We start from the raw sequence: 23,695 nt of genomic DNA on the forward strand, positions 1-23,695 counted from the left end.
GAACTCATTTCACAGCCAGAGAAGTGAGACAGTGGGCCCATGATTATGGAATTCACTGGTCTTACCATGACCACCCTGAAGCAGCTGGTCTGATAGAAAGATGGAATAGCCTTTTGAAAACACAGTTACGGCGCCAATTAGGTGGCAACAGCATGGAGGGCTGGGGCAGAGTTCTTCAGAAGGCAGAATATGCTTTGAATCAACGTTCAATATATGGTACAGTTTCTCCCATAGCCAGGATCCATGGGTCCAGGAATCAAGGGGTGGAAAAGGGAATAGTTCCACTCACTATCACTCCTAGTGACCCTCTAGGAAAATTTTTGCTTCCTGTCCCCACAACTTTAGGTTCTGCTGGCCTAGAAGTTTTGGTTCCAGAGGGGGGAGTGCTCTTACCAGGAGCCACAAGAAACATTCCATTGAACTGGAAGCTCAGACTTTCCCCTGGCCATTTTGGGCTTCTAATGCCCTTAAACCAACAGGCTAAGAAAGGAATAACAGTGTTAAGAGGGGTGATAGATCCAGATTACCATGGGGAAATTGGATTGCCTCTCCACAATGGAGGTAAGCAGGATTATGTCTGGAGTGCAGGAGATTCCCTAGGGCGTCTCTTAGTACTACCATGTCCTGTGATTAAAGTCAATGGGAAACTACAACAGCCTAATCCAAGCAGGATGACAAAAGATACAGACCCATCAGGAATGAAGGTATGGGTCAATCCTCCAGGAAAAGAGCCAAGACCTGCTGAGGTGCTTGCCGAAGGTGAAGGAAATACAGAATGGGTAGCAGAGGAAGGTAGTTATATATACCAGCTAAGGCCACGTAACCAGTTGCAGAAACGAAGATTATAAGTAATATGAATACTTCTATCTTATTTTGTTAAAGATACATTTGTCTTTCTTCCAATCCCTTTAACATCAATTGGTATTGAAACACTAAAAGAATGTTCCCAAGGGACGTTTCCCCATTATAAATTTACAAATGTGTTTGCGATTGTACAAGGAATAGTTATATCATGTTAGGCATATTCACAATCTTGTTATTGTTTCATGTGGACATGAGATATTTTTTGTGTCAAGTTGACAAGGGGTGGATTGTAGTGGCTATTCCTGGTTGTCAACTTGACAATATCTGGAATTAACTACAGTCTAGAATTGGAATGCTCACATATGATCCTAATTTGGAGGCTCAGAGATGTAAGTTTCTGACCTGGATCTTGGCATGGAGACCTTGAAGCATGGTGGCTAAAACAAGGAGATCTCTGAGTTCAAGATCATTTGGGATTAAAGGCATGGATACACACACCTTTAATCTGGGCCACACCCTCTGTTGGAGACCTATAGCCTTTAATCTGGGCTACACCCTCTGCTGGAGATATGTAAGGACATTGGAAGAAGGAAGACTCTCTCACTCTTCCTTGCCTGCTTGCCCCGTGGGACTGAGCAACTGCTAGATCCTTGGACTTCCATCCACAGCTGCTGCTGATCATTGTTGGGGAGTTGGACTATAGACTGTAAGTCATCGACAAATTCCCTAACTATATAAACACTATCCATATGTTCTGTGACTCTAGAGAACCCAAACTAATACAGGGAGCCTGTCACACTTATGTAACACCTTACTACATTGTACAAATTTTGATATAAAAATATATAAGATAGTTGAAATCAATTGTGTACTATTAATAAAAGCCTACCCAGATACACAACAGAGTTATAGAAATTAGTTATTTGCCTAACTGTGAGTCAATTCGAAGCTGTGTCAGTATCATGGTGAGATGGTGGAAGAGGTGATGAGGGGTCAGATGCAGGGCTCCCCTCATTTTCAATGTTCTTAAGGGCTCATAAAATGGCTAAGTCAAACGTAATGACCCAGTGAGGGAGACCACTCAAACTTACACACTTTCATCCTGAAATAAATCTATTCAATGTGAATGAAATTAAACATAATACCGTCTCAAGACACAGTGAGAAAATCTAGGCTTTATAACAGCTTATCTCTGCTCTATAAAGAGTGTTTTACATTCACTACAAGGACATGGGAGCAGTCCACGGAACTTATTTCTCTTCCTTTTCTCTTCTTCTTCCCTCCCTACACAGTGTGGCTCCAACAGGTAAGTGAAAAAGAATTAGGTAAATGTCCTTGCCCTGTGTCTGGAGAGGTTCCTTTGGTTCCACTGTGTGAGGGGAGCATCCTCCCAAGAGGCTGCTTGGTGCTGAGCTAGCCGAGCAGGGCAGTCACAGAAGGAGCCAGCAGAAAGGACTGAGATCAAGCAGCATGTGGCACCCCTGAGGAGGTGGCACTGGGGACAATTCAAAATGGGCTGCATATAAATCTGAGGCCAATGCAGTCAGAAGCTGAGAGTTACAGGAATCGGGTATTTCACACTAGACAAGAAACAAGGTAGAGATATTGAAAGGCACATGCTGGCTAGCTTTATGTCAACTCGACATAAGCTAAAGTCATCTCCTGGAAGGAAGGAACCTCAGTTACGTAAATGTATCCATACTTAGGCATACTGCAGGTGGCCTGTAGGGAATTTTCTTAATTGGTGATTGATGGGGTCGGGTCTGTTGCGAGTAGTGTGACACCTGGGCTGGTGGGCCTGCATTTTATAAGAAAACAGGTTAATCAAACCGTGAGGAGCAAGCAGCCTGCCTCTGTGGCCTCTGCAGCAGTTCCGGCCTCTGAGTTCCTGCTCTGCTTGACCTCTTGTCCTCACTTCCTCTGATAATGAATATGGGAGTGTAAGCCAAACGTTTCCTTCGCTCCCCAAGTTGCTTTGGTCATGGTGTTTCATCATAGCAATAGTCACCCTGAGTCAAGGTGAAAACAACAACGATCTCTTGTATTAGACTGGACTTGGAGATATTAATATCAACCTATGACTTTTGAGATAGACAGGCAGATCAATGGCTACACACATAACAGGCAGAGGATAGGTAAGTATGTAGGAATATGATGGATAAGTGATTGATAAGACAATATATGGATAATCAAAAACAGACATAAGGAAGTACTATGTATTCATGTGTAAAAATATCCTTTACCTTTGTCTACAGAGAATGCCTAGGCAGTGCCCAGCTAGCTCACAGCAGAGCATGAGACTCTCAGAGAGGAGACGGAGCAGTGACACTCCCATTAGCCAGCAATGCCCAAGTCTGTGTCTCTAAACCCCACTCCTCCTTTGCAGGAGGACAAAGTACAGTGATTAGGGAAAGGCAGGACTCCAGAACTGAGCAGAAAGATTCCAACGGAGGCTGCAACATCTAGGGTACAGTGATGGGGTTACGTCAGGAGACACAAAAGAGTACAGAGGGGCCGCCAATGGCAAAGCCTCAGCTACTTGAGCACTATCATAAACAGTGACAGTGACCCATGAGCAGTGCATTCCACATGTAGTCTATAATGGGAGAAATAACCTATGAATTTGTATTAGCATAACCAAAAAAGAAAGGAAAGAAAGGAAGGAAGGAAGGAAGGAAGGAAGGAAGGAAGGAAGGAAGGAAGGAAGGAAGAAAGAAAGAAAGAAAGAAAGAAAGAAAGAAAGAAAGAAAGAAAGAAAGAAAGAAAGAAAGAAAGAAAGAAAGAAAACAGACAGATAGACAGAAAGTCTCTTATAGTGGTATACACCTTTACTCTAAGCACTAAGGAGGCTAGCACAGGTCTGCCATGAATTTTTAAGGTCAGCCTTGGCAATGAAGACAGTATTAGGCTAACCTGGGCTATATAGTAGGAGCTAGTTGCCAAACATCAGACAATGGCTGGAAAGACAGCTCAGTGGTTAGAGCATATATTAGTCTTGCAGAAGACTGAGTTTAGTTCCTTTCCAGCATAAGCGTGATTTTTATACACCATGTTACCTCATAGCATACTATGAGAATACATACTTGGCCTAGTATACTATGTACACATTGTAGGTATGTAATGTGCTTAATCAAATGGATCAAAGCAATGTCCATGGATCGAAATGGGCTTAGGATGCTGCAGGGAGACGGCTGACATAGAGAGGAGAACATGAACAGTACAGAGTCCTGGGCAGAACGGCGTGAGCAGCCAGGAGTTTGCAACCCGGAAACCCACTGGAGAGGTTGTGGGGAAGAGCCCTGCCCTCGCAGGGTTCACCCCACACTGGACCAACGGTCACACAAAATCCCATAAGCTGTGGTGAAAGAAGATCAAGATAAAAATAAAGGCAGACATGGTGGCACACACCTGAGATCTCAGAACCTGGGAAACGGAGGCAGGAGACTAATTAATTTAAGATTAGTCTGGGCTATAATATTGAGTGTAAGGGATACTATATATGACAAAATAAAGACTTCATGAGCTCCTGAAAGGAGGGATAGTTTAGGCTGAATGCCAGAGATCTCTGTGGTTGGAAGAGATGTGGCACCAGAGCTGTGATCTGAATGATCCACGGTCAGCAGGGTGACAGGCATTGACAGGCATTGGCAAAGGGGCTCAAGGCCACTGTTCCACACTAGGAAGGGACAGAACAGATGTGTAAAGGAGCCGGGTATATCCAGAGCACCAAGAGAAGAACCTGGAGCATCCCCCAGATAAACCTACGAGGTCAACCTGAGGACAAGCAGTGTGTGAGATTACCAATCACATAAAAGGTGTTTAACTCCAATCTCAGAGACACACAGAGAATTTTAAAATACAGAATAACATTATCATTTGTCAGATTAAAAAATTCTTCTTGGTTAACAAAACGTCATGGGGCTTCAAAATGGGCCACCTACTGTAACCTACTCTCACATTGTGCTAACACTTACTGCAGAGAATGATGAAGGCGGACACCAGTGACCCTGCAGTCCTGTGGTCAGGGGGAAGGGCAGACATCTAGGTGGACAGGACACCCTCCCGTCACTGTTCCCACCACATAGAGATGGATGACAGATAGTGAGCTATCAGCAGTGGGAAACAGAATTCTAAATAGGATTCTTGTCATGCTGATTGGGCAGACTTGACCATGACCGCCAACATAATGGCTCTCTAGGGGCAGAATACTTAAATATCAAGTATGCATTCATTCATTAAATGTTATGCTCTACTCTGTGATGATAAATGATTATGCTAGATGATATATGGCAGACATTTTGCAAGGAAAAAAAAGACCTACCACATTTACTCTCTTAAGAGTCATGAGAAACACTGTTCATTTTTAATATGGGAGCATGGAAGGAGAATATTTTTAAATGCATGGTTGGAAAGGGACCATTATAAATGTCCCAATAAACAGGATGAACTTATGAAATCATCCTTAGAATACTTAGAAGAAGTGTTTTTAATAAATTTGAACAGAACTAACTCTAAACATTGACGGACGCAGGTGTTTTCCAGCCCTATTTGCACAGTTAGGGAAAAGACAGTGTGATGTAAGGAGATGAAATCAAAGGTGCTCTTCCTTCATTGGAATCTCTGTGTCTATGGAAGTCTCTGTTTTCCCACATGACAGGCATTAAGTTAAGAATCAAAATAAACAGTCTAATAATATAGCCTAATGAGGGCTTGGCATAACACTGTTAGACCTATATCCAAAAATTAACAAAACATATGATTCACATCACTCTTATTACCATTTTTTAACCAAGAACAACAAAGCTTCTATATTATGAAAAAGTACTGTTAAGATATGTAAAAAGTAGTTGACAACTATTTTTTAACATTTCTTTATTTGTACATATTTTACATATCTTTCCTCTTAGAACAGAGAGACATGGTGATATCCTTATGAATAAGCAGTCAAATGTATAGGGGCAAATGGCCAATCCTTTTTAACCAGTAACATTTCACAGTAAAAACCTGGAAATTGCTGGGGAAGAAAAGTGGATTTATGGGAGTTACAAAGCAAAGCCAGCTAACGTCAGGATGTTGGAGAGATGGATTGGATGAACTGAAATGGTCATGGGGCTCATGGACCTAAGTGATGGTATGGGGACAACACAGCGTGAGACAGGAGCTTTGATGTGCTGTGGCCATGGCACCAGGAAAATCAGTGACAGTATGAGTCAAGGGGGTGAGGAAGAATGGAGTATTTGTCATGAGCTACCGGGTGGATGTTGGGTGATGATTCCTGAGAGTTGGAACGTCATTGTGAGCTAAGAGCAAGCTGATGGGGTCTCATGCGCGTGCTGATAAAGCTGGAGTGATGACTGCTTCCTCTGTAGCGTGTTCCCCTCAGTAGGAATGACCGGAGGAACACGCAGCCTCCCCAGGATCCCTCAGCATCCCTGCACTGTGACCTTTGCTTTAGGGAGCACTCCCTTGGATGCTGACATCCTGGACCGAATTTCTCACAACCCTACCGTGCCTCCTCACCCTGCTACCTGATACTATGACTACCCTGCTGCTGCTTTCTTAGTCACAGGGTCCCACGTGCAGCCATTCCTTCATCCTAGCATCCTATACAATTCCCCCTTGGTGTATGATATCCTAATGAAGCAGTGCCTCTCAGCTCCTGATGTGATCTATTATGTTCCTCACGTGGGCCGATCCCACATGCTATTTACCTTTTAATTGCTACCATTGATCTCAGTGTCTGAAATAGAGTCGCTAAAGATCTGAATTATCATGCAGCTGTATTAATTTGCCTCTCAACTAGTCATCCTGACTGTATAATAATCAACCATCAACTTCAGTCAATGCAGAGTCACCAGGGAGACACAGCTTTGGCTGCTTTTGAGAGAGGAAGTTTACATAAAGGATAAAATGAGGGAAGAAAGCTGATTCTGAGTGTGGGCCGTGCCATCCCATGAGTAAAAGAGTGGGAAGAAATAACCGGAAGAGGACCAAAGGACCCGCATCCCCTTCTCTGACACCTGACCCACCAAGTTATGAGCAAGAAGCCTTCCCCGGCCAGAAAGGAGTTGGTCCTGGTGCCCTGCCTCCCTCATGATGAGCTCCATCCCCTGAACCAGGGGCAAGAACAAGTTCTTTCCCCCTAAGGTTATTTCTGTCAGGCATTTTATTATAGCAACGAGAACTAATTCATATATCTGCCAGTGTTTGGAACACTGTATGCAGTCTAGGGGTTGTTTTACATCTGAAAGCCATCACATGGAGACTGAACTCAGCTTGTTGGAAACTATCCCAGGCAAAGTAGATATGGGGTCTATTTGTTTGTTTTTATTGTTGTTGTTGTTATTGTTGTTTTGTTTGTTTGTTTTTCCTACAGAAGTCACAGGAAAAGTAATTTCTGCTTTCCTGGCTAAACTAGTCTCTGATCAAGCACATTCCCAGAATAGTGCAGATGCCCATGGCAGAGGTGCAGCTGGGGCACCGGAGAGGGTGAACCGCAGGATAGGGTGTGCAGAGGGGGAGTGGGGGCGATGAGGCGCACAGGGTGAGAGGTAAGGGAAGAGAGGACTCCACCCACTCTGCTGCTCTCTTGCTGCTGCTTGCAGACTAATGCATTCATCTGCAAATCAATGTCCCGCTGGTTCAGAAATAGTTCTACCGAGTTCTAACTGTGCAGCGGCATGCTGAAGAAAATATTCACAGGATCTAGGAAGAAGTATTTTTCCAGCTTCTTTCTCCAAGGGGAAATTGCTTCCAGAAATTTCTCTGAAAAGTAAACTTTCCAGGGACTGAGGATGGCCCAGAGATTCAAAGCACTGACTGGTCTTTCAGAGGCTCTGGGCTCCATTCTCAGCACCCACAGGGGGACTCAGAGGCATTCATTCCCAGGGGGTCTGGTGCCCTCTTTTGGCCTCTGTAGGCACTGTACACATATAGTACACAGCTACACAAACAGGAAAAAAACCTAACTACTGTAAATAGACATACATTAAGGTACACACGCTATAAATATATAGACATAAATTAACTTTATCATTAAACAGTTTTGATGATAGTGTTTAGAATTTTTTGTACATGGATAATTTGTGTTTATACCTTGTACATTTTTTTACTACCATTGGGAATATAAACTTAATATAGCTCATGTTTATTATATAGAGTAATATGTAGTCTATATATGATGTGATACAAAACAGTATTAAATATGTTATATTAATAACATGCATTATTAGACATACATGTATGATTTATTTTATATTATTACATATAGTGGTTTTATATATAATAATCTATATTATATTGTGTCATATATGTTGATATATAATATAAATATATAGTGTGTATTGTGGCTATGTATTGAAGCACTGACCCAGAGATGTCCTGTCATGATCTTGAATTGGGATGGCGGTGGCTCACACTTTTGTCTTTTTATGAACAAGTAGAAAGCTTTTCGATTTATTACATGTTGTAGAATCTTCTAGGTATATGCCCAGGAGTGATATAGCTGGGTCCTCGGGTAGTACTATATCCAGTTTTCTGAGGAACCACCAAACTGATTTCCAGAGTGGTTTTACCAGCTTACAATCCCACCAGCAATGGAGGAGTGTTCATCTTTTTCCACATCCTTGCCAGCACCTGCTATCACCTGAATTTTTGATCTTAGCCATTCTGACTGGTATGAAGTGGAATCTCAGGGCTGTTTTGATTTACATTTCCCTGATGACTAAAGACACATACTCCACTATGTTCATAGCAGCCTGATTTATAGTAGCCAGAAGCTGGAAAGAACCTAGATATCCCTCAAAAGAGGAATGAATACAGAAAATGTGGTACATTTATACGAGGGAATACTTCTCAGCTATTAAAAACAATGAATTCATGAAACTCTTAGGCAAATGGATGGAACTAGAAAATATCATCCTGAGTGAGGTGAGCCAATCACAAAAGAACACACACGATACACACTCACTGATAGTGGATACTGGCCCAGCAGCTGGGAATACCCACAATACAAGTCACAGACCAGACGAAGCTCAAGAAGAAGGAAGACCAAAGTATGGATACTTTGGTTCTTCTTAGAAGTGGGAACAAAATATCCATGGGAAGAGATACAGAGACAAAGTATGTGGCAGAGACTGAAGGAAAGGCCATCCAGAGACTGCCCCACCTGGGAATCCACCCCATATATTGTCACCAAATCCAGACACTAATGGGGATGCCAATAAGTACTTGCTGACAGGAGCCTGATATAGCTGTCTCCTGAGAGGCTCTGCCAGTGCCTGACAAATACAGAGGGGGATGCACTCAGCCAACCATTGGACTGAGCACAGGGTCCCCAATGGAGGATCTAGAGAAAGGACCCAAGGAGCTGAAGGAGCTTGCAGCCCCACAGGAGGAACAACAATATGAACCAACCAGTATCCCCAGAGCTCCCAGGGACTAAACCACCAACCAAAGAGTACACCTGGAGGGACCCATGGCTCCAGCTGCATATGCAGCAGAGGATGGCCTTGTCGGACATCAATGGGAGGAGACACCCTTGGTCCTGAGAAGGCTCAATGCCCCAGTGTAGGGGAATGCCAGGGCAAGAAAGCAGGAGTGGGTGGGTTGGTGAACACACAGAGGGGGGATGGAATAGGGTGTTTTTGGAGGGGAAGCCAGAAAAGGGGATAACATTTGAAATATAAATAAAGAAAATATCTAATTTTTAAAAAGGGGAGAAGGGGGTGGGGAGAAAGCTTTCTGAGATGATCAGGAATACAAATAAATAGTAAAAGTGGATATGCACTTTCTAAAACCAGCAGTGTCTCCCACCCTGTTTTAATGAGGGAAGGCAGCAGAGAGGGTCTAATAAGGCAGAGTGTTCCTGTACACTGTGCAAGCGCTCTCAGCTGCCGTTCACAGCCAAATATAGCACCGGGGAAATTAGTCCTCAGAAATACTGCCTGCTGCCGGGACCACTCAGTGTGACAAGACCAGGGCTGTATCCTCATTACCTCACTGGAGGCATGGGAAGAAAAGGCAGAGGATCATGGAAGAGGCAGTGGGAGGGGTGTGGAAGCATCCCTCCATCCGTGAGTGGGATTGCACGCACCTGAGCCAGGAGTGCAGCGATCCCACACCCTGGCTGCTCCTCCATCGGCTTGAGAACTCAGAGAGAACAGTGACCTTGATTGTGAGCAGAAACAAAAAAGCCAAGGAGCTCTGAAGCTGTGTCTCCTGATATCTAGAAGGCAGCTGGGCTGGCAGTCAAGAGTCAGAGCTTGCCCTTGGAGATCAGAGCCATCGGCAGTGGCTGCCCACACACACTGTATGAAAAGGACTGGATTCTGTCAAGGCAGAAAGGGAGGTGGAGCTCCCGCCCACACTGCCAGTCTCCGCAGACAGGCCGACTTCCACATTTGGTGTTCACACTATCACGATCCAGCTCAGACAACACAACTTGACCTGCTTTTGTGCCCGATGTTGCATGGAGCTGTGTAGCAAGAAGTCTCTGTCATATCTCACTACGGTTATTTTAAGAAGACTGCATTACAGAGAGTACTTAGGGAGCAAGGAACGTTCTGGAAAGTTAAGAAAAGTAAGAGGGAGCAGTGTGATATCCACCTCTTTCTCCAGGACTTTGTGGGCACTGTCTCCCCAAGACTACGCAGACACCATTGCTATTCATCCTAGATTGATGAGAGTAAGTCCAGCTTCCGTCTCTCTGGCAATACACCACTGCTTAGAGTGGGTGGATTTGATGGGCTTTTTGCCTGTGTCTGAGTCTGAGATCTTCGGGGCTTTAAATAGAAATCTGGGATGCTTGAGTTACTCCTAAGTTCTCCCTTCACTAAACCGTTATCTTTTCTGTCGGATGCGTCTGAAAGATGCATGTGTAATTTGCATAACAGAAAAAAAAAACTTCCAGAGAAAGAGAACAGAAGAATGAATTGGAGTTCACGTCCCTGTAGACCAATCACCCCATCAAACTACCAGTTTCTCAAGGAGGCCACCTGCAGGCATGTGATTGCTTTGTGGTATAGACATACCTGAACCCTTCAATACACACAAGACTGCAGCGACATTCATAGGTGACACACGGTGACAACTGGAACACACTTGAGACAGCTCAGAGCAAAGGATCTAGACACATAAACCAAACACTCTTCTGCCTTATTATGTCATGTCTAGTCAGAAACAAATGAATGGCTGGAAAAACTAAGTGACCACAGCATAGTATTTATAAATAATAATCATACCTGAGACATTGTATTCCTAGACCCATGTCACTAAGGTCATTTAAGGCTCCATCTCATCCCAGTCAGGATGACTGTAATCCAGAGAACAAACGGCAGCAAATGCTGGCCGCTAGACATGGGAGAAAAGGAATCCTTCCGCACGGACTGAAGGTGTGTGGATTGGTGAAGCTCCTCGGGGAGCCAGTGTAGATTTCTTTAAAAGCCAAAACCAGGACTTTCATACAACCCACTCTTGATCAAATACCCTATGGATGCAGCAATACTCCCACAATATGCTGCTGTCTTCACAATAGCTAGGAAATGGAGTCAACCCAGATATCCATCAACTGATAATGAAATTGAGGAAAATGCATATGATGCGGTTTTATTTAGGGATTAAAAATGAAATTATGAATTTTCAGGTAAGTGAGTGGACCTAGAAAGTCCTGAGTGATATAACCCGGGCCCCAAAGATAAACATCACATGTCCTTGCTTCATATGTGACTCTTAGCATAGACTTTTCAGATTTTTGTGTTTAGCTGTAGGTACCTACAGAGTCCAGATAGGGACCACTGAACAGAAGTAAGATGCCTTTGAGTAGGGAAGGGAGTGATAGGGGCCAGGGGAAGCAGAAGGATATGGGGGTGGGTGGGGGTGAGTGGAAACGGAGCAAATTAAGAGATAAGGAAGAATGTTGACTAAAACTAAGGAAATATGGAAAAGCCATAAGGACTCCTACTATTTTGTAAGCTATTAAAGAACAGAATCAAAACAAGAGTTAGACTTGAAGAGTTTGACCTGGACAACACTGTTCACAAAAGCCACAGGTTATTAAACAAAAATCCCAGTGACAGGTGTAGGACACCTACCTCCTTATGAATTGTTGGCCAGCGTCGTAGTTTGAGTGAGAAGCATCCCATGTGGGCTCATTGTGTATGGAGATGCTGTTTCAGAAGGTCAAAAACCATTTAGAAGGTCAAGAAAGCCTTGCTGGATGAAGTAGGCCAATAGGGTTGGGCACAGAGGTTTGATAGCCTAGCCCCCGCTTCCTGTTCTGACTCTTCTTCCTATGTGTGGGTGAGCTGTGAGCCTCACTGCTCCCTGACGGTCAAGTTTCTGATTCTACACTGTCCCGCCATGATGGCCTCAATCCTTGTGTAACTGTGAGCTGAAGTAAACCCTTTCTTGCCTAAGTTGCTTTTCGACTGTGGTATTTTTAGGACAGCAACAAAAAGGGAGATAATATAGTCAGGGAGCCCCCAGAACCCCCAAAGCAATATAAGCTACTGCCGGGTTCCTGGCTGTCCGCCTGAACTGCAGGATGAGAGCCTATTGTAAGGATACCACGTGCTTTAAACATAGGGCAATTACGATGATAGAATCGAGCTGGTGCTTAGCTGACGTTTTCTTCCTGCTGGCTACGTCACGGCACCAGAAGGTGCTGTGCAGACTATTGGGGAATAAAACTCATTAGCTGTCTGATCTGATGCAACTGTGAGACCTGCACACTATAATAGCAACCTGTCAGGCAAACTGTGCTCAGAACATAGTAACATGGTTGTGTGGTGGTAACCAATCACTGTCTGGCTCGATTTGAGGACTCGGGAGAAATTCCTATTTGGTATTGTAAACTTGGTCCAAGGTTCATGGCTGGAGAGGGCATAGGCCCCATCATAGAGGACACAGAGAGCATCTGCTACTATTATTTTGCTATATTGACATTGTGTGAAACTGCCTTCTAAATATTTATAACACAGATTAGTACTAATTTCAGCCTTGGTCAGAGCAGCTTTCGACATGAAATGAGCAGACATTAATGCATAGATTCCTAACTGGTGAATGTTCTGGAAATAAGCGACTGTTAGGTGCTCGCCCTAAATGGACATCTTGATTGCCCACTCAGAGGCTCCGAGAACATCATGGGAGAGTAGGTGAAAAGACTCTAAGAGCCAAGGATGGGGAGAGATGTCCTGAAGTGATGTCTTCTGCTCATGATATGGGTCTTCTACGCATAAACTCACAGTAGTAGCAGGTGTCCATGTGGTGTATGTAAGACCTGGGCCTATCAACACTCCATCAAAGTAGGGAGGGGCCCACAATCTCCTTTCCCCAAACTCCCATGATGGCCATTATGAGACATCTATTCCTCAGAGGTGTAGACAGAGTGGTGCAAATGAAATCCCATGCATACTCAAGTAAACAACACAATTAAATATAGCAAGCCACAAGCAAAGGAGACACGAAGCTAGGAGGGGACTTTTTGGGGAAGAAGAGGGAGTTATATAGAAAATATTTGTAATTAACTTGTGAAAGAATAAATTTAAAACAAACAATCTCAATCTCATGGAGAATGTTCCTCATGTTTAAAGCTGATCATATGTGGTATTTCATTGGAAGCAAAGAGTATACTTTTCAACACAGCAGAGCATCCCTTAACCATTCTGTCCCCCTGTGTTTGTGAGCTTGTCAATACCAGCACCTTTTATTCCTAACACAGGGTCTGCTCTGGGGCATTCATCAGCAGATCTTATAGATCTCCGGCCCCTGTAATGTTCTTAAGGGCAAATGCTGTGACTTTTCAATGTTCTATCAGGTCCTCTCTTGGCCTGGCCAAATTCTAAGCACAGCATGCACCTTCAAGATTCATCTGATGATCAGATTCCCAAGGTAGTGAGAAGTAGTCTTCAGTGCACAGAGGACATTTACAAGCACAGCAGATTCAAGATCTCAGGGACGGGTCCTGAATGAACTGCCAGAGTGAAAAGCTGGAGCCCCAGACATGAGGAGGTAGAACAGAGCCCTATTCTGCTCTCACAATTTAACTTAAAGGCCCAAGCAAGTTGATCTACTTTATTTCAATTCTTATCTTGATGCTTCTATTTTAATAAAACCATCTGTGGGCTTTTGTTTGAGTTGTCTGTTTTTCCTTTCTTTTTTTTTTTTTTTTTTTTTGATAAGGTCTTACTCTTCAGCCCAGGCTGTCCTAGAATTCACCATGTAGCCTTGAGTGGCCTAAACTCACTCAAGGAAACCCTCCTGCCTCAGTCACTCTCACCAGCAAACCTTAAGGAAATAAGTATTGACAATTGTACCCAAACTTGCCAGAGGATTGGAAGCCAAGACAAAACGCAGGTATGAGTGTGGCAATATGAACTCTGAATATTGCAAATCATGGTTGCTATTCTAACTCTTCTCTTGAGCTAAAGGGATAACAACTAGAAGTCTTCTAGAACAGTCACGATGGGTGGGCTATCATCCCGAATAATCCCAACCACCACCTCAGTCTCAGTCGCTTCAGGCAACAAAGGTTCATTTCTTAGTCTCTGGCAGAGACTCTGTTCCCAGTGGTCACATGGGGACCTGATTGACACAGCCTCTCTCCCCCTGGGGTAACTGTACCAAGGACAAGTGAGACCTCAGGAGGCCACAGGACCAATTAATTCATACAGCTTGCTCCCATCAGTTCTGCCTACAGCTGCTAGCCCAGCTCAACTTTTGTGACTCACTAGCCCGAGGGAAGCAAATGTGGCCCTCAAGAGTCTCTAGGAGGAGAAGGCACTTGAAGGCACCGCACTAACGATGGTACCAAAGACTGACACTTTTACTGGAGAAAGGACGGGTGTCTCTTTTCTCTGAGACAAAAGATTATGTTCATATACTCCTGTTGTGCACACATGCCTGCACACACAATCATTAATTGGCCCAAATCAAATCAAATAAAATCAAATGTGACCTAGGAAGAGCTAAACAGTCTCGCTACAGTTAGGAAACCACCCACTGAGACTGGACAGACCACCCTTTGGTCAGTAAAGGTGAACATATAACTTTAGCTAAACTGCAGAGTGACTTCTACTCTTGCCCTCAAATGACCCCAAACTCTCATTTGGAAAGAATCCTCAAGGTGCCTGGGATGAAGGATGAGTGAGTGAAGCATCTGCTGTACAAGCCTGATGTCCTGAGTTCGATCCCAGCGCTCACATAAAAGTCAGGAGTGGCCGTGCATAGCTAGAGACAGAGAGGCTCATGGGACTTGGTGGCCAGCTAGCCTGCCCAAATCAGTGAGCTCAGGAATTAGTGAGAGACACTGTCCCCCAAATAAGGTGGAGAGGGATTCAGGAAGATATCAGATATATTACACATACTTACACACACACACACACACACACACATTTGTGTGTGTGCATGTGCACTCGCACGTGCATGTGTGAAATATGCTTGGTTTCAGCTCTGAAAACAAGAAAGCACACTACTTTGGGATTTGATGAGAGTTCAGAAATCATTTTGAAAGCTAAGTTAACAGTGGCTACCCTCCTGAGTGTGAAGCCTCAGAGACGACAGTTTCTAAACAATTACACAGGATAGACAACATCATGTCATCCTGGTGCCCTAAATCACTATAACATAATCTCTAAAGCAAATGTAATTACTTATAAACTGTCCAAAGCAGAAACTATCAACATCCTGTTGCACTACATAGAAACCAAGAGGAAGAATCATTCTCAGTTTCTATTGGCAGGCAGCAGTCTGAAATATGAAGCAGGGGTGGGGGGAAGACATATCTCAACAGTGTCTGACCTAACATCTCAAAGAAAAATGAGAAAAGAATAATCTAGTATGTTTTTATTTAAGATGGAAACTAAGACACTGTCACTTGCTTCAGCAAAAGGAAGAATCCATATGGATTCTACCTCTGTTGAGACAGCACAACCCAGAAAACTCGGTGGATTTAATCCAAGAAAATAAGGCAGAAAATAACTTACTGGGTAGACTTAAAGAACACAGTGTAAGAACTAGTATTATATTCACACAGTATCTAACATACTTGAAATGTTATCTGTTTTTCCCCCTTAAGTTATTCTAGACTTTCATTTTGTGATGAAATTGTGCCAGTATATATGGGACCAGTGTTTTCTTGTTCATCTTCTATTTTGTAATCGTGTATCATTTCAGACACATAAACTGTTGGTGTGTAAGCAAAGGTCCTCAGAACACAAAGAAAGGGATTGGATCCATGCACAGAATAGTATATGGTGCTATCTAGATGGTAGCCATAACGTGCTTGTGAAGGTATGTGCAAATGTGTGCATGTGTGGTGTGTGGGTGTATGTTCATGTATGTGTGGATGCATGTGTGTGTACATATGAGTGTGGTATACATGTGTGTATGCATGTGTGGTGTATGTTCATGAATGTATGGATGCATGTGTGTGTGCATGTGAGCGTGGTGTGTGTGTGTGCATGTGTAAAGTGTGTGTACTCATGCATGTGTGTGTGTGTGTGTGTGTGTGTGTGTGTGTGTATGTGTGTGTGTTGTAGGGTTCTAGTGGAGGCCAGAAAAGGATGTTGGGTCCCCTGGGTCTAGAGTTATAAGCTATTGTGAGTTGCCTGATGTGGGTGCTACAAACCAAACCTAGACCTTCTGCAGGAGCAGCAAGTAATCTAGAGGAACTCTCCTGCACCATAAAAATTTGATCCCAATAGTCTTCAGAACCAAGGAGGAAGTGTAACAAACCCATAAGGAAGCATCTGGCTACAACCAATCCACTCACAGCATGCTTCTTAAGTCATTAAGGAAGTACTATCACCTCCATTCTGTAAGAAAATGGAGTCTCGGAGTTCTAATTCTCCCACTTCTTACTCAAACCTCTGTGGGCTTCAAATCCATATGCTCTTCAGAAGTCACACAAATTATTAAAGAATCACAATAATTTATTGTGTAATCAAAAAAACATCACTTACAGGTTAGACATGCACTGTTGCCTGTCAGTTACTATTGCCTTCAGTGGCTAACCACAGTCTCATGTTCGTAGCATTTGCTCTTTTTTTTTATTAATTGACTTTTGTTGCATAGGTTTGCAGTATGTGGATGTGTGTGTATATGCATGTTCCCATGTCTGTAGATGCACATTTGCAGGTGCACATGTATGCATGTGAATATAGAGGCCAGAAGTTTCCACTAGATATCTTCCTCTGTTGTCATGGACTGTGTATAATAAGGCTGAGTCTCTGCTGGCTCCAGCTGGTCTAGCCAGCTCACTTACTCTGAGGATCCCTGTTCTCTGCCTCCACAGTTCTGGGATTACAGAGGGCCACCATGTCTACTCTGCATTAATGTGAGTCTGGGGATTCGAACTCTGGTCCTCATGCTTGCGCACCAAGCATATCCACTGAGCATTCCCAGCCCCTCTGCTCTTTTCTCTTGACTCGCCTTCTCAACTTCTATTCACTCAGTACATGCCTCAGAGACTGAGGCCTAGACAATGGTGAAAAGAAACTATCCTTGGTACAATAGGCTGGACTCAAATTTCAGCCACAGATGCATATAAAAGCTCAACACTCAGATCTTTACCCTGTGGCATGATAGGATGGATCGCTATCATCTTGGATGTGAAAGCCTGCATTTTAGTGTTATGGCCTATCTGCATTATGGAACCACCTGTCTCAGTCCTATCTTTAAGACTTTTAATCAAATTAAGAACATACTGGATGGGCATAGCTTCATTCATATAGCACTTCAGTAAGGATCAAAGAAATATTTTTAACGTATACATGTACTAAGTATAAATCTGATTAGTCTTAGGATCATGATATAGCATGTCTGTAGTCTAACCTCTGCTGGCCATCCTTAACTCAATAGTAGAAAATATCAAAAGGGTTTAAAAGTTATGCTAACCTATGTGTCTTTCCCATGTAACATATTAGAAATCAGAGTAAAAACTGCATCAGAGATACAACCTGAAGATGAAATGAAGCGTGGGACAGCAAAGCAGGGAAAAGGGGGAAAGGAGGAATGTGGAGGTGAGAGGAAAAGAGAAAGGGAACACCTGTCAGGCATCCTGTGTGAGGAGCCCAGAGGACCAGGTTAGAATATGCGCACTGAGCAGTGTAGGGGAATATCCGGACAGGGAAGTGGGAAGGGGTTCATTGCGGAACAGGGGGAGGGAAGAGGGCTTATGGGACTTTCGGGGAGGGGGGATCCAGGAAAGGGAAAATCACTTGAAATGTAAATAAAGAATATATCATATAAAAAAAGAAAAAAAAGGATATGCATACTGTGGTGATCTGAATACAAATGGCCCCCATAGGCCCATAGGGAGTAGCATCAATAGGAGGAGGGACTTTTTTGGAGTGGGTGGGGCACTGGCAGGGTAGGCGTGGCCTTTTGGAGTGGGCATGGCCTTGTTGGAATAGATGTGGCTTTGTTGGAGAAAATATGTCACTGGGAGGTGGAGTGGCTTTAAGTTTTCAGAAGCTTAAGACTGTCTCTTCCCAGTGCCTGTGGATCCAGATGTAGAACTCTCAGCTACCTCTCCTGCACCCTGTCTGCTTGCATATCCACCATGACAAGAAGGACTAAGCTCTGAAACTATAAGCCAGCCCTGATTAAATGTTTCCGTTATAAGAGTTGGCATGGTCATGGTGTCTCTTCATAGCAATGAAAAAACTAACAAAGACACCCACTGTGCTCTGCAACCCCCTGTGGAATGATGCTTCCACAGAGGAGGCGCCCAAGCGGCAGTGGCCCCAGAGGTGAGCTACTTATCAACCTTTCCCCGACGTTAGCCTTTCCTGAGATTATTCCCTTCTCCACCACCTTTAGCCAACGCAATCCTTTATCATCCTCCAACACCTCACTCTCTGGCCTCTTCAACAGAATCTGCCACCACAGGGTTAATTTGGGGAGCCGAGTCTCCACCTTCAGCTTCAGTTCCTCTGGTGAAGCTTTTCCCCGGGGTTCATTCTATCTCTGCGCTTGACTCACTCCAGAACGATGAATGAAGACATTTATCTCTACTCACAACCTCCATTGTTACTTGTACCATTATGATCCCCAAACTAATTTCCCAGCCTACATTCTCCCCCATATCTAGGCATGCAGACTCATCTTTTTACACTTAATCATTCAAATATATGTTATCCACCAATCAATATATATCAAAATGAAATTATTCTAGTCTTTTTTATCTGTTCTCCATTTCTTAATCTTCTGGGCTCCTTTCTGTGGTAGGAACCCCTGACAAAGTTAGAATCATGGGCAGTGTCTTCTGTTTTGCTTGTATTTGCTTTGGGCTTTCCCCCCTCCTCCCCCCTCCCCAGCATTCAAACTAAGAGGTAACCAAAGTCTATTCCTTCTAGCCATGGATACCAAGTATGGTTTGGGAATAAACACTTTGATCTCAACCTCACTGTCACCAGAGACTCTTCATTTGACATCTCCAGAACCAGTTCCTCCCAGCTAAGCTTTCTCATCTGCCTCTTCAGACAGTCCGTCCTCACTCTCGAGTCAAAATCATTCACTCCACTTCCCTAAAATCCTTCAGTGACTCCAGGGGCTTTTAGGATCCAGTCAGAGCTGCTGTGAAACAGGACATTAAAGCCTCATGTATTAGAAATCACTTCTTATGTAGGAGATATCTGTAAGCTCTTGTGTTGCAAAACTCCCAGGTCTCAAGCCAGATATCTTCTTTAGTTGCCTACTTTTGGACCCCACGAAGATCCCCTAAGTTATTTACTGAAAGGGTCCCTGCTATCCTCAGCATATTATAGAGGTCAATGGTGTCCAGAGGAAGAAACATCCCTCCACCCCCCACCCCCCACCCCCCACCCCCCTTCTCTCTCTCTCTCTCTCTCTCTCACTTACTCACACACACACACACACACACACACACACACATATACACACCCCACAGTCTAGGGATACCTTATAATCCTGAGGCCAAGCTTTCTAGGGGCCCAGAACTCTAAGGCCCCCAGAAGCCGGTTATTTTCTTAAATAACAGAAAATCAACTCAAAGTGGGAGTCTCAAACCCGCACAATAGTTTTTAGAGACAAATAAGACAGTATTTGCAAAAACTATTCCTAAGCCTCCATTTGTAGCTGCTCTTTTCTGCAAGACCTGGTAGGGTTGTCATTCCATGTGGGGACACAGCTGCTGCCCATCTCACATGGACTGTCACCCAGAGTATATACAAAAGCCACAGCTTCCACACTCGGATGTAAACAGTAAGTAAGTAAGCGATGGCTAGGTCATGACAGACTCTTCCCTACTTGGTTCCTAAGCAAGGACAGATTTTATTTTCTGAGTATTATGAGCCTATTTAGTATTAATATACCTGCCTTGGTTATCAGAAATATTATATTATACCTGTAGTAGAAATAATCTTCATATTTCCTAAATGGAAGCAGGTACACCTCAGAGAAGAGGGTACGTGGGTTAATAGGGTAGATACATAGCTCTATTAATGTTTACTGTTAAACGCTATCTGCTTTCTATGGGAACTTTACAAAAATGAGGGGAAAAGCCAACGCTTCTCAGACATCCATATGTCTCCAAGGAATGTGTTCACTATTGTTATTGCCTTTTTCGAGAAAGGCAGAGCACCTGGAGTCCTGCGTGCTACGTGTGGATCCTGTCAGAGCCTTCCGACCAGTCGCTCCCTCCTATAGCACTTCAGATGGGTCCCTTTTCCAACACGCTCACCCGCGAAGCAGGCTGTGGCAAAACAACAGTTTTCTTTACTTCCAAACATCTTAATTCCATGAAAATGACTCTCTGACGGAAACAGCATATGGCTTAACGTCTTGAATGACATAAACCTTCATATAGTTATCTATATATGTTCATAGTTTACCAATATGGCTCAGCCATATTTTGAAATATCAATATAAATGCTGGGATTTGTTGAACACAATCTGCTCATTCGAGCTCAGCGATGCGCGAGTCTCGGGATTATCGCTTGGGAGTCTGAGGCCACACTTCTGCTTTGCTGTGGTTGGTCAGACCCTTCTGGAGATATTTCAAAGTTTAAATTATCTTCTATTTCTCACTTCAGCATCGCTTAATTTATTAAACGCATGGTTCCTGGTGCCCAAACTAGTTACTCAGTGCCTTCTTCCCCTCCCCCACTTTCTCTGCTGAATTGGTGACCCTTTTCTGCATTTCCCAAAATTACATCAGGAATCAGGAAAAATATACATTTACTCAGGCTGAAATTCATTTACCATGCATGGGTTTAACTGGATGTGCTGTGACCTACACTGTCTCTGGCTACAGCCTTCCTCAAGTGACTCTCTACAGACACTGTTTCCAGAAAGCACACGCCACTGGCAACAGTGGGTAGCAGTCCAAAGGTCTGTGGTGGTGGGGTGTGTGTGCAGAATTAGCTTCTTCCTTTAACCTTTTCCATGATGAATTAGCATGAAAATATACTCATACTTTCAGCTGAGAGCCATAAAAATTCTTTATAAATGGGCATGTGGCCTAACTGACCACACTTAATTCATTTAGTAAAAACATAAATTTATATGAAAAGACAGTGTCATAGCCTGCACTCTAGCCTCCATAAATTCCTATATAGAAGACAAACCCTCAAGGTAACTGGATCTGGAGACAGGGCCTTTCAAGAGCGATTCAGAGGGTAAAAAAAAGAGAAAGGGCTGATGTCTAAGTCCAGGAACATTGGTGTTCTTACAAGAAAAAGAAGAGATGCTGCTGGTCTGGTTTCTCTCTCTCTCTCTCTCTCTCTCTCTCTCTCTCTCTCTCTCTCTCTCTCTCTCTCTCTCTCTTTCTCCTCTTTCTGAGTGGACACAGAGAAAAGGCCAGGTGAGGATATGGCAAAAAAGAGAAGACATGCAAGCCAGGGGAGAGGCCTCACCACTGGCCAGTCTGCCAGCATCTTCTTAGAGTTAATGGCTTTCAGAGCAGTGAGAAAATAGAGGTCTTACTGTACTTTGCCCTAGTAACTCCCAACACAACTATAGTCATGGGGACATTACCCTGGGGAAGCCACCTGGTACCTGTAAGCTTGTCCCACTGCAAAACTTTGGGACAAAATCTTCAAATTTAAATATACACCCTACAGCAATTGTATTGATTATATAAAGATACAAAGTCCTCTCTCCCTACATTATGCCCCAGTAGCATGTAAACCTTATGTCTGTGATCATGGTAGTATTAATGTGTGTGTGTGTGTGTGTGTGTGTGTGTATGTATGTGTGTGTGTATGTACAATATACATATATGTACTATATATATATATATATATGTAACAGCAATGCATGTTTCTCACACAACAACATTTTCCTAACTGTCGAAGTTTAAGCATCAAGAGCAATGTACACGGATGTACACGCGTGGGCCATTATTTCCATGCAGTTGAAAGTACTTTTAGATGAACAGCTGAGTTATTTTCTTTTTAATTGTTATCAAAAACATTTCATTACTACAGCTTCTTATCCCTGACAATTTTAAGATTCAGAGATGTATACATGAAGTTAGAATAAACATCTCCCTCCTCCTCAGTCCCCACTCCATACACCACATACCCAAGACATAGGTACATCCATTCAGGTCCCACTGAAAAGAGGACTCTGACCCAATTTAACATATTGACCATGCTGTCTTTCTGACTTTCTCATAATAAAAAGATTTTGACTTGTGATAGAGAGGGACAGATGAACATACCTAGACTAAATACATGAAATCCAACTGGCCAATATGGTAACCATGGGATGTAGCATGGGTTAACTCATATTCTTGCTTGTTACCATAAGCACCTCAGGTATCAATAAAAACTTTATGACCTGGGGCGGGAGAGATGGCTTAGTGGTTAAGAGTACTGACCGCTCTTCTAAGAGGTACTGAGTTCAATTCCCAGAAACCACATGGTGGCTCACAGTCTTCTGTATTGAGATCTAATGCCCTCTTCTGGTGTGTCCAAAGACAGATACAGTGTACTCATATACATTAAATAGATAAATAAATAAATCTTTAAAAACAACAAAAAGTGTATGACTTAACATGATTCAAAAACAATAAAGACTAAATTTGTAAGAAGAAATCAAATTCATTATTTCTTATCTTATTGCCTTTCTTTTTGAATACATGTTTAAAGAAGGTATGTTTTTAACAAACAAGGATTCGACACTGGTGCCTTCTGGCCTACGAACAGCAGGTAATGAAACAGACAGGATAAGTTGTGCCATGGGGCAGAATAGAGAGACCAGACCCTTAAACAACTAGCAAAGTTCACAAGGCCCAACACACACACACACACACACACACAACTCTGTCACTCTCCAACTAATAGAACTTCTGGAGATATAAATACAAAATCTAAATTGAATATCCAAGGAATAAAATTTCAATAGCAACACTTCCATTTTAAAATTCTCAAAAATCTCATGTTTCGAAAATCTCAAGATCATTACTATATGTTTTTTGCATGAAATATGTAAAAGTCCAAATACATAGAGGTTCTGAAGCAAAGAGCCACACAGCACATAGCCTTCTAGTGCATATGTGTGGGTCCATGTATGAATATGTGCATTTATATAGACAGAGTAAAATAAATCGCTATAATATTAAACATTCATTATTCCAATGTCCAATACGCTCTGTCTCACTGTTCTTATATGCTGCTAATAAGAACTTAAGTGTAACTTCAGTAAGAACTTCAAGTTAATAAGAACTTCATGTAACAGGCAATTCCTCATAAAGTTGAACCTGAGTTTAATTTATCAGCAATTCAATCTCTAGAAATTTATTCAAAAAGAATTTTAAAAATCTATGTTTGCAGACACTTAAAAAAACATTCATTTTTCAGTCTATGATACACTGATACATGTTCCCTCATTACTGTGAATTGAACTTAGGACTTTATATATGCTG

The 23,695-nt window shown here is 43.0% G+C and overlaps 1 protein-coding gene across 1 annotated transcript in view; it reads right to left on the reverse strand.

Annotated features, from left to right (window-relative positions):
* Kcnk2 (potassium two pore domain channel subfamily K member 2) overlaps positions 1–23,695 on the reverse strand; it is a 142,718-nt gene that overhangs the window by 14,376 nt on the left and 104,647 nt on the right. The window lies entirely within an intron of this gene.

This window comes from Apodemus sylvaticus, chromosome 12, assembly GCF_947179515.1.
Source record: "Apodemus sylvaticus chromosome 12, mApoSyl1.1, whole genome shotgun sequence".
Taxonomy (NCBI): Eukaryota; Metazoa; Chordata; class Mammalia; order Rodentia; family Muridae; genus Apodemus; species Apodemus sylvaticus.